This window comes from Podarcis gaigeae, assembly GCF_964106915.1.
Source record: "Podarcis gaigeae genome assembly, chromosome: 3".
Classification (NCBI taxonomy): Eukaryota; Metazoa; Chordata; class Lepidosauria; order Squamata; family Lacertidae; genus Podarcis; species Podarcis gaigeae.
In genome coordinates this window covers 62,937,722-62,952,880 of record NC_139680.1, presented here as the reverse complement: position 1 = coordinate 62,952,880, position 15,159 = coordinate 62,937,722, and the positions used below count along the sequence as shown (strand labels likewise).

Here is a 15,159-nt window from a genome sequence, read left to right as displayed (position 1 = left end):
TTCGCTTGGAATCCACTTGAAAAGGAAGGAGGAACTGAGTAGGTGTCAAAAGGTCGAGGAGAAAAGACAGTTGTGTTTAGAGGCATGAAAGCAGTCTGACAGGCAAGGCATAGTTACTCTAGTGTAAACCCTCATTTATTTTGTTCTACTATGAACTTTGTTAAAGCAGGTTGTGCAGATTTTTAAAGCACGATGAAACATTGCAAAATCTGTTTATCAGAGATGTCTGCAACACGAATATATACACCATAAAATACAAAGCCTCTTGAATTAGCTAGGTATGGATCTGCCAATTTGGGTTTCATTCAGGTTTTCATCTTTCCTGTCTTAAATTATTCAGGTCTTCACATTTCTTCAGCAGTTTACTTTTTTTTTATGTCCTAATTAAAATTCATGAACATTTTCACATCACAAAATTTGGAGAATTGCAAATTTCAAAGGGTAGCTGTGTTTTGATTTGATTATTGTTTTGGAAGTTCATGCTGTGTAGGTTCACATTAAAATCTGAGCCAAATTTCTTCCCTATCCCTTCAACTTTCTGGAATAATGATTATTTATGTCCAGATAGATAACGGTTAGAAAAGGAAATTCAAGCAGGACTCCTTTTCTTGTGCTTGCTTGGCAGGCTACATTTCCCCAAATCCCCAAGTCTGCAATCCTATGCACACTTATCTGGGAGTGAATCCCATTTACCTCAGTGGGGGTAACTTTCATGTAAGCGCACACAGACTCAGACTACAAAATAAAATATGCTAGCAGGAACTTTTACCTTGTATTAATGCATATTTATGATTTTTTAATGATAGTTTATATTATGTTTATATAGAAAATCTCAACAAGTTATTTAGCAGTGGGAGGTCTTCTATATAAGCCTTAAAGGCATTAGAATCCTGTTTCTTTAATGGTTGCCATAAAGTTGCATGGCCCATATTTCAGCCTCACTCTTGACTCTTCACAGAATGTTAATGACAACCTATCATCTGTTCATAGAATGTGTGAACTGCCAAGTGTGAGAATTAATCTTTAGGGACTATACAGTGGCGTAGCGTGGGTTATCAGCACCCGGGGCAAGGCAAGTAATTTGCGCCCCCTAACCCATGGATTTGCGCCCCCTAACCCGTGGATTTCCCTAACCCCCAGATGTTGCGCCCGGTGCGGCCGGCCCCCCCTGCACCCCCCACGCTACGCCACTGGGACTATATATTAAGTGCTGCTTTAGAAGAAAATCCTGACATTCTGAGTCATCTAAGACCTTTGGGCGAACTATTGTTTAAGCAAGACTCGGCCCTTTCTGTGTTAGGATGACTAATGTCTGGTGACGAGAAATGTGGGACTTGGAGGTAAAGTGTGGGAAGAGTGCTGGGAGGAAGCTAAATACAGAAGCCCTAACAAGTACTTAGAAAAAAGAAGAAGCTGTGAATAGTAATTAAGGAACATAATGAATTTCACAATGCAGTAACAGGCTGTTGATCACTGACCACTAGGGCTGCTTTGAGAACAATGAGATAATATGAAAGTATCAAGACCCTGTCAAGATCGTGGACAGCTGTACAAAAGTCTAGAACTGAAGGGTGTGTAGAAACTGGTACCAAAAGGTTATGGAGGCCAGAGCTTGTGCTCCCAATTCCTTTAAGAAATACTTGCGCTACTTCCATAACCAGGCAGAGTGGGTTTGTTGTTGTTGTTTAGTTGTTTAGTCGTTTAGTCGTGTCTGACTCTTTGTGACCCCATGGACCAGAGCACGCCAGGCACTTCTGTCTTCCACTGCCTCCCGCAGTTTGGTCAAACTCATGCTGGTAGCTTCGAGAACACTATCCAACCACCTCATCCTCTGTCGTTCCCTTCTCCTTGTGCCCTCCATCTTTCCCAACATCAGGGTCTTTTCCAGGGAGTCTTCTCATGAGGTGGCCAAAGTATTGGAGCCTCAGCTTCACGATCTGTCCTTCCAGTGAGCACTCAGGGCTGATTTCCTTAAGAATGGATAGGTTTGATCTTCTTGCAGTCCATGGGACTCTCAAGAGTCTCCTCCAGCTCCATAATTCAAAAGCATCAATTCTTCGGCGATCAGCCTTCTTTATGGCCCAGCTCTCTCCTGATATTTTGACTAGAACCTTATAGCTGTTGATGCCAGTAAACTGGGTTGAGGGGGAGGCTTGGTGGACTGAATGAGTTCCGTAGACTGGCAGTTCCTTGATGCCAATTTATACTACCTATCACTCACAGGGTCCAGTGTTGTATATTCTTTCTGTACCTGAAGTTACATGAAATTAGAGGCAACTCACCAAGTGAGGTTCAAGCCCGGTTCTAGCCCTGAAGTCTCTGTCACAGAGCACCCAGAATTATGAAGCCAAACCATGGTATTTGATTATGATTAATGCATTTTCCAAAACTTGATATGTACAACTTACATTTACCGATACTTTCATTAATCTTGTATCAGAAGACTTCCATGTCCACCCCTCCATGGTTCCGTTTGTTCGTTATTTTGCTACATATCCTAATACCACCCAAGTCCTTCTGTACACTAACCTAGTTGTTTTTCACTGCTGCTCATATTTCTAACTCTACTTGGAAGTTTCTTTGACTATTATATCTCTTTAAATGCTCCCCCAAATATTCCTACTCTTCCTGTGTCCCTTCTTTCATCTTGATTCCTTATCCTTGCTATCATAGCAGCAAGTTGCAGAATGAGCCAAACCTAGGTATTTTAGAATCTATTGCATTTTATTTACTTTTCTGATGAGTATTGCCAATATTGTGAATACATACAGAGAAGAACTTCATAAGTTTAATTATTTGTGATACTGGAAAACGTCTAATTGCTCCACTCACTTGAATCCCCTTCCATCCAGTGCATTTACTACTCAGAGACACATGCAAAAAATACATATAGATTCTCAGGCATTTCAGTGGAGCAATGCAATCTCTCACACATCGCCTCTCCATTTAAATTAATGCAGATCTTGCCAGCATCAGAGATGAGCTCCCATCCCCATGCCAAAGGAATCGCTGGATCTAGGCAAGAGCTTGATCTAATAAGTAGATTCTCAATGTAGCATTTTCACTGTGTACACTGAAATAGGAAAAGTAGGGGGTTTTTTATTGCAATGCTACAGAGATGTGATTCTGGAAATGCTAACAATTCTAAACCATTCATACAATAATATATTGGGGTTGTTTCTGTTGTTCTCCTTATATTGCCCTGTATAAACTATGAATAACAACTGAGAGCTATTTATCAAATTCCATGAGTTGCCTCAGAGTGGAATATTGGTCACTTTATTTTTGATTAAAACTCCATAAATCTGTCACAAAACCTTCAGTCTCTTAAGAACTACTCAGGATGCAGCTCTTGTCAGATTTCCTGCAAGATGCTCATATAATAGATTATATTAGAAATTAGTGAAACAATTGTCCTCTGCTTGCCATATTTTTCCATGTATAAGACGACCCCTGCCTAAAATGGGGAGGCTAAGTCACAATATCTCCAGAGCAAAGATGTCTATACTTAGCCTGAGGAAAGTTGAACTCTGGAACTCCTTGCCACAAGGAAAGCACCATGGCAAAGAATTTATCCATTTCCAAAAATGGATTAGGTAGCAGTAGAAAATTATGTGGATAATTACTCACTGATTATGCAAAGCTGTCTCCATCTGCCAATATTTTGTGATTGGTGGGTATTAGTCATTTGTAGTTGCAAGTGGGCCCTGGGAGTAGAAAGTTTGGGAACCTCTGGCTTAAGGCATCTGATACAATCATAGAGCAGGATTCACCTAACAAACCACATCAATGGAAGGCCTATGCAATGACTTTCTTGCACAACAGGGCTTCCCACTCCCCACGTACTGTGCTTCAGAAACCAGCTAGGGTGGGGCTCAGGGGAACCTCCAATAAGAGCACATAGCGGCAGTGGGATCATTCCACCTGGCAAGCTGAATTGCTTTGCATTTTTTAATCCAAAACTTGAACTAGAAGTATTATTGCATTATGTCAGGAGCTCTGGAACCTTGATAGTTGTGGATAATGATTTAATTTCCGTGAGGAAGTATTTATTGACATTTAAATTAGGGACTATGAGTGGAGTGTTGTTTTGAATTTATATGCCAGACTGAGTTAGCTACAACTCACTAATTTCAGTTAATTCATTAAGTTCATCTTTGCCTTTCCCCTACAAAAGGACCCCTGCAGTCTAGACAGGATGTACTTCTTTGGGTGATAAATAATGAATAAATACAGAGAGTGCCATTAGCCATTAATGTAGCAGATTGATTCTCTGGAGCGTGCCGTCTCCATCCTTACTTTAGTGCTTATGCCACCTGCCTTTTGCACTTATCATATTGGGCTTTAGTGAGAGTGAATGAGATTCCCTTATCATTCTTTGTTTACTTCATTTTTACCAATGCACGCCAGCCAAAATAGAGCCTTTCTACAGCGACACAGAAGAAGATATAAATTGGAGGGAAAGTGCTCCATGTTAGCATACCTTTATTGCTCTGGCATAGTGATTTATGTGGCTTATTCATCATGATTAGGGAGCAACTCAGAAGATACTAGTTGTGCGTGTGTTTTTTATCTATCTACTTAAAGCACATTACCAGAGATTAAGGACTGAAAAGTTCTTATAATACAGGGATAGGAAACCTATGGCTCTCCAGCAGTTGTTGGGAAGTGCCTGCATTGGATACTATTAGGAATCCCATATGTACTGTCTAAAGGAGAACAGGATATTTTTAAGATGCTGGTGGTGGTGAGTGGATGGTGCAGTTCAGCCAATTGAGGATGGGTTGATTATGAACATCTGAGTATACTGAGCAAAAATCAAGAATGAATTTTTTCATTCTTGGAGAAGGAGGTGCTATAGTTCATTGGTAGAGCATATGATTTGGATGTAGAAATTTCCAAGTTTAGTTTAAAACGGATTTGGTGCTCTTGTGCAACAAACATGATTCTTGATTCAGAGCACAGTCTCTCAGCTATGGCACTACCGCAATTCTCCTCATGGTTGCATTATATTTTTAAACAACCAGGACAGACTGCAGAACAGACTCTACAACTGAACATTTTCACTGCAGCAGCAGAAAAAGCAAGTCAATCAATATAGTGCAGTTCAGTTGCAATAATATACAATTCTAACACGAGCATGACATCTTTATGTGTTACTGTTTTTATTCACTAGTAAGAGCTTTCAGACCTGGTGATGCCATGCATATAATTAGTTTAGCTGTCTTGAGCGACCTTCAGGTCCAATCGGGCTGAAGGGGAAGGAGGCAATCACCTCACCTGTCTGTCCCCTTGGAGATGCCAGGACTGGTGTGAACCGAGTGTTCGGGCCCTACCTGCAAGGTGGAGTTCCCGTTTGCCTGCAAGAACCGAGCCACATCCTGTTTGCCGCTCTAAAGTTATGCCTGCCCACTCCTTTTATGATAGAAGCTGTGTGTGTCAGCTGTTGAATGAATGTCTTTTGTTTGCTTAGCCCTGCCATATACTTGTTCCACCAGTGATCATTGGCTTGCCCATGTTCTATACTGATTTGAACATTAAAGTTTGTGGCAGAAAACAAAATTTGAGCCCAAGTACTTCATGCCACAGGGCACCCACAGTGACCTGCCACGGTTGGCACCCACGTGGCAGGCAGTGGTCATGGGAGAATCAGTTTGCTGAAAGATTGGCAAAGCAGCACTGAATCTTTTCCCTAATATCCCTCCTTAAGAATCTAAGAAGGACCCTTCTGAATGAGATCAAGGGTGCATCTGGTCTAGCACCCTGCCTCCCACAACGACCATTCAGAATCCTCCAGGAGGACTGAAGGCAACAGCCATCTCACACAGTTGCTCCCCAGCAATGGGTACTTTGAGGTACTCCTCCTCTGAATACTGCCTCTGGAGGCTGCATGTATTCATCATAAAAAGGAGCCATTTTCACTACTGTGCTAATACGTCTAATCACAAGTGGAGAAGAAGCTGCCTTTTAACAAGTCAGAACATGGTTCCATCTAGCTCAGTATTGTCTATTTTGACTGGCAGTGGCTTTCCAGGATTGCAGACAAAGGATGCTCCCAGCCTTATCTAGAGATGGCAGGAATTGAACCTGGGCTGGGACCTTCCATGTGCAATATCGATGCTCCACCACTGAGCTACTGTCTTTCTCCATATTTCAAATAGGGAAATGTTAGTATGCCTCTTCAAAAAAAGAAAAGGTATGGTTAATAAGCAAAAACAATTTTATTTTTAAAAACAAAAGGCAGAGTTTTCATTGCCGTCACCCCACCCCTAAAGCAAATATATCCAGTAGAAATATTCAATTCTCCCTGTCCTATAATAGTACATTTTGAAGCAGGCAGCTGAGGAGGAATCAAGGACAGAACTGACACGCAGCAAGAGAACAAACTCAGCAGCTTTGTCAAATGCTTCTCAGTTTGTCTGTTGCATAACTGCAGTGCTAAATGCTACTCTGACTAATTTCTGCCACGTACAGAGCCAGATTTTCACATCAAGGAGCTGAGGCCAGATTGTCAAATGCTCAGCAGAGAAATGAGGGCCAGATTTTTCCAAAGTGATCAACACCCAGCATACATGCTAAAGCACTGAGGTCTTCTGGAAATTCTGGCACATGGCTTTGTTGCCACCTCTGCAGTACAGCTGAGGTCTTGGTTATAAACGCAGGGAAGAGTTTTCTGAACTGCCACTGACTTTGGGGGTGGATGAAGATAACTTCATCATGTCCTCTCCTTTGAATCTTCGATAGCCATCAAGGATGAACTGTGTGGCAGGAGCTGACCAGATCTTCTGGATGTTGTCACCAGTTCCATTCCTGGATCTCATCAGAGAGAAGAGTGCTTGAGGGAAGGGACTGCTCTTTACCAAAACTGCAACTATAAGAACTTGTGCTTAAGCTTGCTTTCTCCTCCTCTTTCCCATTCTTTTTTCCTTGTGTGCCACATCTTCTTAGCTGGTAGGCTGTTGGGAAAGGACCACCTTTGAACTGAATTTTGTAAGCCGTTCTGAGAGCTTTTTTTTGGCTGGTGGGCTGGATATAAATCCTGAAAAGCAGTTCCAATTGCAATTCTTTCTAAAATACCTGGAAAAATAAGAACATCTTAACTTGAGGCCAACAAATTGTGAAGTCAGCACCACACACACCTTCTTTGCAAGGACATTCTAAAGTTGGAGAGCCACCACAGAACGGGCTCTCTGCTTTATGACTACACAATAGGTAAAGGTAAAGGACCCTGACCATTAGGTCCAGTCGTGACCGACTCTGGGGTTGTGGCGCTCATCTCGCTTTATTGACTGAGGGAGCCGGCGTACAGCTTCCAGGTCATGTGGCCAGCATGACTAAGCCGTTTCTGGCGAACCAGAGCAGCGCACGGAAACACCGTTTACCTTCCCGCCGGAGCGGTACCTATTTATCTACTTGCACTTTGACGTGTTTTCAAATTGCTAGGTTGGCAGGAGCAGAGACTGAGCAATGGGAGCTCACCCCGTTGCGGGGATTTGAACCGCCGACCTTCTGATGAGCAAGCCCTAGGCTCTGTGGTTTAACCCACAGCACCACCTGCGTCCCTACACAATAGACCTTTGTTAAAGCAGTGTTTGGGGAAAGGCTTCTACAGAAGATCTTACTACACAAGAAGGCTAGTTTGAAGATAAGATATAAAGAATTAAAACAATATACAAAGTGTTCTAGTTGAACCTTACCGTAAACCAAATGTTCGCACTGGTATTCAAACTCCATTTGCATTGACAGCTTTTGTCTGAAGCAGCCACAATATAAAGGTGTTAAGAGTGTCTGCTTCACACACTGTAATTGCTGTTAATTAATTTCATTCCTAGACAAAAAACAAAAAAACAAAACAATGTCTAATAAAGCTACATTGCAGATCACCATAGTGCTGTAGTTGACTCAGCCCCTTTTCTGCTTTTGCAATTCTGAAAATCTTTAAGGAAAATTGTTGAGCTCTGCAGTACACCCAGATAGAAACTGGAACACAAAAAAGATGAGGGCAAAATAGAATAAATGTTTGAAGCTTATAGTTTCTACTGATGCCCATCAGAATATTGGGAAACAAACACTGCATTCAAGGGAGTGGGCCACATTCTGTCTCGGTGAAGATTAAATGACAAAAATCAAGAGAGACAAAGAACAGGTGAAATAATATATTACATTAGATCAGCTCCTGCACTTGACAAACATTACACCTTTTGTAGCACATTAATATGAATGTTTTCTCGGAAGTAAGTTCCAATGTATTCAATGATGCTTACTTGTGAGAAAGTTTGCTTAGGGACACAGCTTTAAATTAGGGGCACCATTTATACAAATACTTGGCCCAATAAGAAAAAGAATTTTATTTGTTCCTTTATTCTGTGAAACCTAGAGAAGTGTAACAACTGAAGTAACATTGTCTACAACTCATTTTTCTGCTAATATTTCATAACTTGTCGCTTTGTTCTCATGTACATCTTATTTCTTGGAGACATCTTCTTGCATTTTTTATACCAGCACATTTGCAAATGGTCAAATAATACTTTTTCACTCATCAAATACTGTAAAAATAAAATGTAAAAATGAATATTCAAGACAAGCTGGGGGTGGCACTCAAGAGATTCATTTATCTTCAATTTGGAGTGCTCATAATGGTTTGGCAGATTTTTCAGGCAGCTCCCGTTCAACGTGCTACTTAGCTGAAAGGGGGATCTGACAAGTAAAAACTGCATTATTTAAATTCAACTTTTTCAGGGTCTGGGGAACTTAAAAATGATTCCCCCCATTAAGGGCTCAATATCCATAATTACAGTTGTCTAATAATCCTACCCGTTCTGTATTCTGTTAGATGTCATTATCATTTATGTCAAATAATAACACATATTAATGCACCATAGGTTAGTTCGGCTCATAACTTGTTTAATATGTAGGTATAGATTTTATGTATATATACAGCGATAAAACCTGCTTTTAGAATGCAACGCTCCAGAGCAGGGACACATGTTCCTCAGCTAAATGATTTGATCTGGCCATTGCTATGCAAAAACTGTAGCATATCCCTTCATCTTAATTCCCCTTTGCTAAGATCCTTCACCCTTCACCTTATTCGAGGAAATTTGAATAATGTAATATCATCATGGAATTAGAGAACTGGGAGGGTCCCAAAGGTCCTCAGAACTGATATTGCACAAGATATTCCACATACATTTCTCTTAAAATGCATTTGCCTATGTATTGAGCTATATGTAAGATGTTGTTTTTGTTATTTAAACTTCTATACTTCTCTTCATCCGAGGATCACAGGGCAGTTTACAATACAAAAACACAGAAATGCATAGCGTAGTAACAGACAAAAACAATCCCCCAGTTAAAAAGGCCACAAATTGTTTAATTAGCCAAAGGCTTGGGAGAAGAGAAATGTTTTTGCCTGGCACCTAAAGATATGTAACAAAGGTACCAGGCAAGTGTCCCTGTGAAGAGCATTACATAAGTGGAGAGCCACCACAGAAAAGGCAGTAGTAGGGGCTATTTAATTGCCTTGTTACTGAGAACATATTAAGCTGCAATATATTGAGTAAGACCATTGATCCATCTTGCTCAGAATTGTCTACACTGATTGGCAATTTCTGTGATTTCAGACTGGTCTCTCCCAGCTCTAGAGATGCCAGAGATTGAACCTGAGACCTTCTGCATGCAAAGCACATGTCCTACCACTGAGTTATGGCTTCCCTACTGCGTATATATGACAAGGAATACGTTTTAAAATGGACACACACATCAAGTGAGTGTTGTTATACGTGCTACAGACACCACTGATGTGCATCGGAACAGCCAGACGAGATGCAACAAAAGTGATGGGTAGAAGAAGAACATGGGTAGACAAACTAAGGCCCAGGGGCCGGATCTGGCCCAATCGCCTTCTAAATCCAGCCCGTGGACAGTCCGGGAATCAGTGTGTTTTTACACGAATGTGTCCTTTTATTTAAAATGCATCTCTGGGTTATTTGTGGGGCCTGCCTGGTGTTTTTACATGAGTAGAATGTGTGCTTTTATTTAAAATGCATCTCTGGGTTGTTCGTGGGGCATAGGAATTCGTTCATCCCCCTCCCCCCAAAAAATATAGTCCGGCCCCCTACAAGATCTGAGGGACAGTGGACCGGCACCCTGCTGAAAAAGTTTGCTGACCTCTGAAGAGGAGGAAGAGTTTGTAATTGATATCCCACCTTTCACTCCCCTTAAGCAGTCTCAAAGTAGCTAACAATCTATTTTCCCTTCCTCCCCCACAACAGACACTCTGTGAGGTGAGTGAGGCTGAGAGACTTCAGAGAAGTGTGACTAGCCCAAGGTCACCCAGCAGCTGCATGTGGAGGAGCGGGGAAGTGAACCTGGTTCACCAGATTACGAGTCCACCGCTCTTAAACACTACACCATGTTGGGTCTGGTAAAATGCTTGCCAGTATTGCACACATACTCTGTAAGTACTTACTCTTCCACATGCAGAGCTGGCATTCCATTGGCCCAGCCAGGGGGGGCTTCTGTGCAGACTCATGTTGAATGTGATTCTTAGGTTTGGTGATACGCAAAATGGTTGAAACAACTGCATTTATATGTAACAGAACATACATGGAACTACCCAAGCAGCCCTAAAAGGGTGAGATTCTACCTATGGTGCCATCAGCCTGAAAGTTGAATGACTTGGGCATGTACTTAATGGATGCACTAGTATCCAGTGTACTCCAAGATTAAACAATTTCTAGTATTCTAGACACCATGTGTATGTTCTTATACCACACACACTATGCAGTTTTTAATAAGTCACTTATTGGAAGTGATTCACACACCTCCCCAAATTAATAAATATGTGCAAACAGCTTTGAATGAGTCAGAAATGAGTCTCTATGGTCTCCTTTACTATGAATTCCTGTGAACAATTTGCAACGTGTATAATGTAGTGTTTCTTCTGGGTACACAGAACGCTTCAGGTATGTCAAAACTTGTATTCCCTCTCTCACCAAATGGAAAATTATAAGATACCTCTTAATTCTTCTGTTTCTTTTTGCTGACTGAAATTTGTCGTCCTTGTTATGTACTGAAGTTCCCCCTGGGCCAGCAGGGGGATACTGTAGATAGTTTTCACTCAGGTCTGTAGATAGTTTTCACTCAGGTCCACATCAGTTATTTTAGACGGGAAACTCTGGGTTGTTGTTGCTACAATGTTGACAGCCGGCTGCCTATAAAAGCAGGCCGGCTGAGCTGTTTGCTGTTCAGTTTTCTGTTCCAGCTTACAAAATAAAGAGCTGCTTTGGAGAAATCGCTGTGTCGTCCGCTATGTCTACCCACTATTCAACAGTCCTTATCTTCTCCATTTGCAACTCTGTGTAAATAAATGCCCCCCTCCCTCTTTTCCAGTTTTTATCAGTGTTTCTTTTAAACAATGACCCGGAGGCTTTAACTAGACCATTTCGCTTTGTTTTTAAAATTCCTTTTGAAACCCTGTAATATTTGCTGCTGCAAGCAGTATAAAATGATGCCACAGGGGATCCAAGCATGGTACAAACTTTACTTAACACTGTGTGATTCTTAACAACTTGATCTCAGAACGATTACTGTCCTAGGTCACATTTCTCGGTTGGAGTTCCCTAGAGCTGCTTCTTTCCATGCCCCTATTCACATAACATTTTAATTCCTACTATTATTACAGACACTCAGGACCAATCCCAGAGGGTACTGCATTTCACATAGCCAGGAAAGGGCTTTTGGTATGAACAAACAGATTGCAGTTCTTCCGAACTACCAGTCCAAGGTTGTGGCAGTGCGGCTAAACTCTAATTTGAGGTGGTGGTTTTAAATCACAACTCTACGCTATAGAAGTAAACGCCAAACCTTGGCAGGATGTGTGAAAATCGAAAGTAGCTGCAAATTACCCAGAAATCAGAGAACTACAAGAGGTTCCATTTCAAATATAATAATGTGTGCTTCCTTTTAGTTTCTTACAGGAATTGTACACTATTTTGAAAAAGATGGATCAACAGATCAAATCCATGCCCACAGACCACACTGTAAAAATAACCAATGCAATGTTTTGTAGTGCCACAGTGGCACAAAAGCACAAACCGGAAGTGTAGCTTTTTGTATGGAGTCTCTCCAAATCCACCATCAAATCACAACTTTGTCTATAGACTGTGTCATGCTTCAGATTTTTGGTTTTGTGTGGGATATGCAACTTTAGTCATATTCAGAGAAGACACATAATGCCAGATACCACTTGGTAGAAAGGAACATGGGGAGATGTATTATACAGTCAGACCACTGCCCATCTAGCTCAGTGGTTCCCAAACTACCCTCCCCCTGCAAAAAGAAACAAAAAAAAAACTATTTGAAAATTGCTGGTCTTGGCAGTCTTCTTAATGATTTTTCTGCCTGTTGTAGCAATTGTAATGTGATGTGCTAGGGGCTGTACCTTTACTGCTGCTTTTATTTCTTATCAATTGTATTTTGTAGTATTACAAAATACAATTGCAATATTACATTTTGAATTCCGCAGAAGTCAAATTCCAATTAATAAAATACAAGAAATAAAAGCAACAATAAAACTACAAGTAAAAACAATACCAACATTTAATGTGGTGGATGTGATGACTCCCATTTTCAGCCACAAATGCACAGATGGACTGTGGACCACCTGAATAGCAACCCCTGATCTGAGTATTGCCTATACTGACTGGCAGCAGCAGGATTGAACCTGGGACATTCTGCATGCAAAGCAGATGCTAGACCCCAAAGCTATAAGTCCATGGTTATATTTAGGGTTTATATTATTGGGCTTTTTTAAAATTAAGTTATGTTAAGTCCATAGAAAAGGATGTGCCCTTGAAGATGGCTTGGCGGATGGGCTCCATGTGAAAACCACAAGGATGTCTCTTTGAGCCTGTATTTTTTTTTATACCGCTGCAGCAACATACAAGATTTGGTTCCACAAGTTTTATGGCACGTTTGCTGATGGTTTTGTGTGAACCGAACTTAAGTCATGTGAATTTAGATTCTACTAGATCCCATTTTCCAAATTCCATTCCATTCCATATCTGCTTGAGAATGGCTCAAACCCAGCGGAGGTAAAGAGTTGCAAATTTTGATTGGCCCAGAGAGCGCAGACAAACTCCGAAGTTCCTACTATTCAGACTGACAGTCCTTTGAAAAAAGAGTTGCTGGCGTTCCCATAACATTCATGAAAGAACGTCATCTGATCTGGACAATTTCTATAAATCTGCAAATCAACCAAAAATATTTTTTATTACGACCCGCCCCCGCACCTCTTTAAAATGAATTTATTTATCTGCCATGGGGAGGAAAAAAAAACCCACCACAACGCAAGTAAATATTGCGGCTAATCACCAAAGTCAAAGCAAGAACATTCCCTAAACTATTCGCTTCCCGCCTGGAAATCCACACCGGCGGCTGCTGAAGCATCGCCGCTAAGTGAGACATTTTGTTTTCGAAAATCGCATGCCGCCGAGGACAAGGCAGAAGCCGCGAGGCCGCAGGAGCAACAGCGAGGCCCCGCCAGCATCCGACGAACTTCTCCCGGGCGCATCGAGGGAAAAGGGCACCGTGGCAGGCGATTCGCCAGAAGGCCGGAAGAAGCCGCAAAAGGCGAACTTTAAAAAAGAAAGCAAGGAAGAAATGCCGCAGGAATGACCTTGGCCAGGCGAAGGAGGCGGAGACCGGGGACGGAAAGCAACCAAAAAGGGCGGAGGAGGCGGAGGAAGGGGAGCCTGGCCGCAGGAAAGAAGATCCCACCCACATCCTTAAAGGAAATTCTTAGGCGAGGAAGTCGCACAACTTTTTTTTTTTTTTTGCCCGGCAAGTTGAGACCGGCTCTCCTGGGAGTTCCCTCCGCGGGGGGAGGGAAGAGGAAGCGAGATCTCCCCTGACCGGCGAGGGAGGCGCGTAGCTCTCTGCTCTCAAGGAGGCCCCGCCCCCTCTCTCCTCCTCTCCCTCCCTCTCTCTGTCTCTCCGCCCCGCCTCGGTGCCCCTCTCCTACGCACTCCGCCTGTCAAAGGCGCGCAGCGGAGCCCGCGGCGGCTCTCTCGCGCTGCTGGCCTTCTGGTTCAGCCTTCTCGCCTGCCTGCCTGCCTCCCTCCCTCCCTCCCCGGGACGCGCTGGGGGATCCGATGACATCACTGGCTGAGCTCTCCCCTCGCTCGCTCGCTCTCCCCTTGTAACTTCTGTTCTGGGAAGTGGTGCCAGGAATAACCCAGTCTGTCTGCAGATCAGAGGCTCCTATCATCCAGAAGGGAGGAGAAAGGGGGGGGGGGGACACGCACGCCACACCACACACACACACACACACACACACACACACACACACACACTACAACTGCGGCTTCTCGGGCCTGCCCTTGATACGTGTGGATGTATGTGTGTGTATCTATACATACATACATATATATATATATGCGCGCGTGTATAGGTGTGTTTTTTTGTAATAAAGTCGAGCTGACGCGGAGAGAGAAAGGGAAAAGAGAAGGCGGAAAAGAGCCAAGCAAGATGAATGATCGGTTTGAATAGAAACACACGAATCAGACGCCCTTTGGCTGTCGGAATATCTCTTTCTGCCTCTCTATATAAAGCAATGCAGCAAGGCATTTAAAGGCAGACACAGGCTTAGCAAGAGAGCAACAAGAAATCACACACGGGCCGGTCGTCAACAACAACAACAACACCAGCGGCAGCAGCAAGAAGGGCGGCAGTTAGAGGGCTTTCCTCCTTCTCGGTGACTCCCAGGTGAGCTCCTGCTGCAAATACTCACCCCCTTCTTTTTCCTGTGGGGCTCGAAGCAACTGACAACCCTCTGAGGTGGTCTTGATCGCCACGGTCAGGGGTTTTACTGTCACTGTGGGGGGGGGGGAGAGGCAGTGTCATGTCGCTGGTTGTTTTTGTCCACCCCCACCCCCTTTGGCAGTCGGAGAGCAAGTGCTTTTGCTGGCTTGCGTGCATGTACTGAAAGAAGACTTTGAAATAATATACACACACAGGGGTGAGAGCTCAAGGTTTTGCCAGCGGGGTGAAAAGGGGGGACTTGGTGTGTTCGGATGGGTAGCATCACTTATCCCCCCCCCCGCATTTCCCTGAACTGCTCAGTTTCCTTTGGGGAGATGGTGCCGAGGAAGGAAG

The 15,159-nt window shown here is 42.9% G+C and overlaps 1 protein-coding gene and 1 long non-coding RNA gene across 3 annotated transcripts in view; one reads left to right on the top strand and one right to left on the bottom strand.

The window, feature by feature from the left end:
- Window positions 1–750: 750 nt before the first annotated feature.
- LOC310841145 lies at window positions 751–15,070 on the bottom strand. The gene is made up of 5 exons (XR_014562381.1): window positions 14,795–15,070; window positions 7,698–7,828; window positions 6,018–7,077; window positions 1,198–5,604; window positions 751–1,030 (listed from the first exon to the last, which is right to left on the bottom strand). It is a non-coding gene; the product is annotated as an uncharacterized lncRNA (long non-coding RNA).
- The window catches only part of HIVEP2 (HIVEP zinc finger 2), a 135,679-nt gene continuing 134,551 nt past the window's right edge, over window positions 14,032–15,159 (top strand). Inside the window, exon 1 of one of the 2 annotated variants that reach the window (XM_083731580.1) lies at window positions 14,032–14,769. The gene's annotated coding sequence lies outside the window, so the exon portion shown is untranslated. The remainder of the gene's footprint in view (window positions 14,770–15,159) is intronic. The other variant, XM_083731583.1, reaches the window with a different exon arrangement.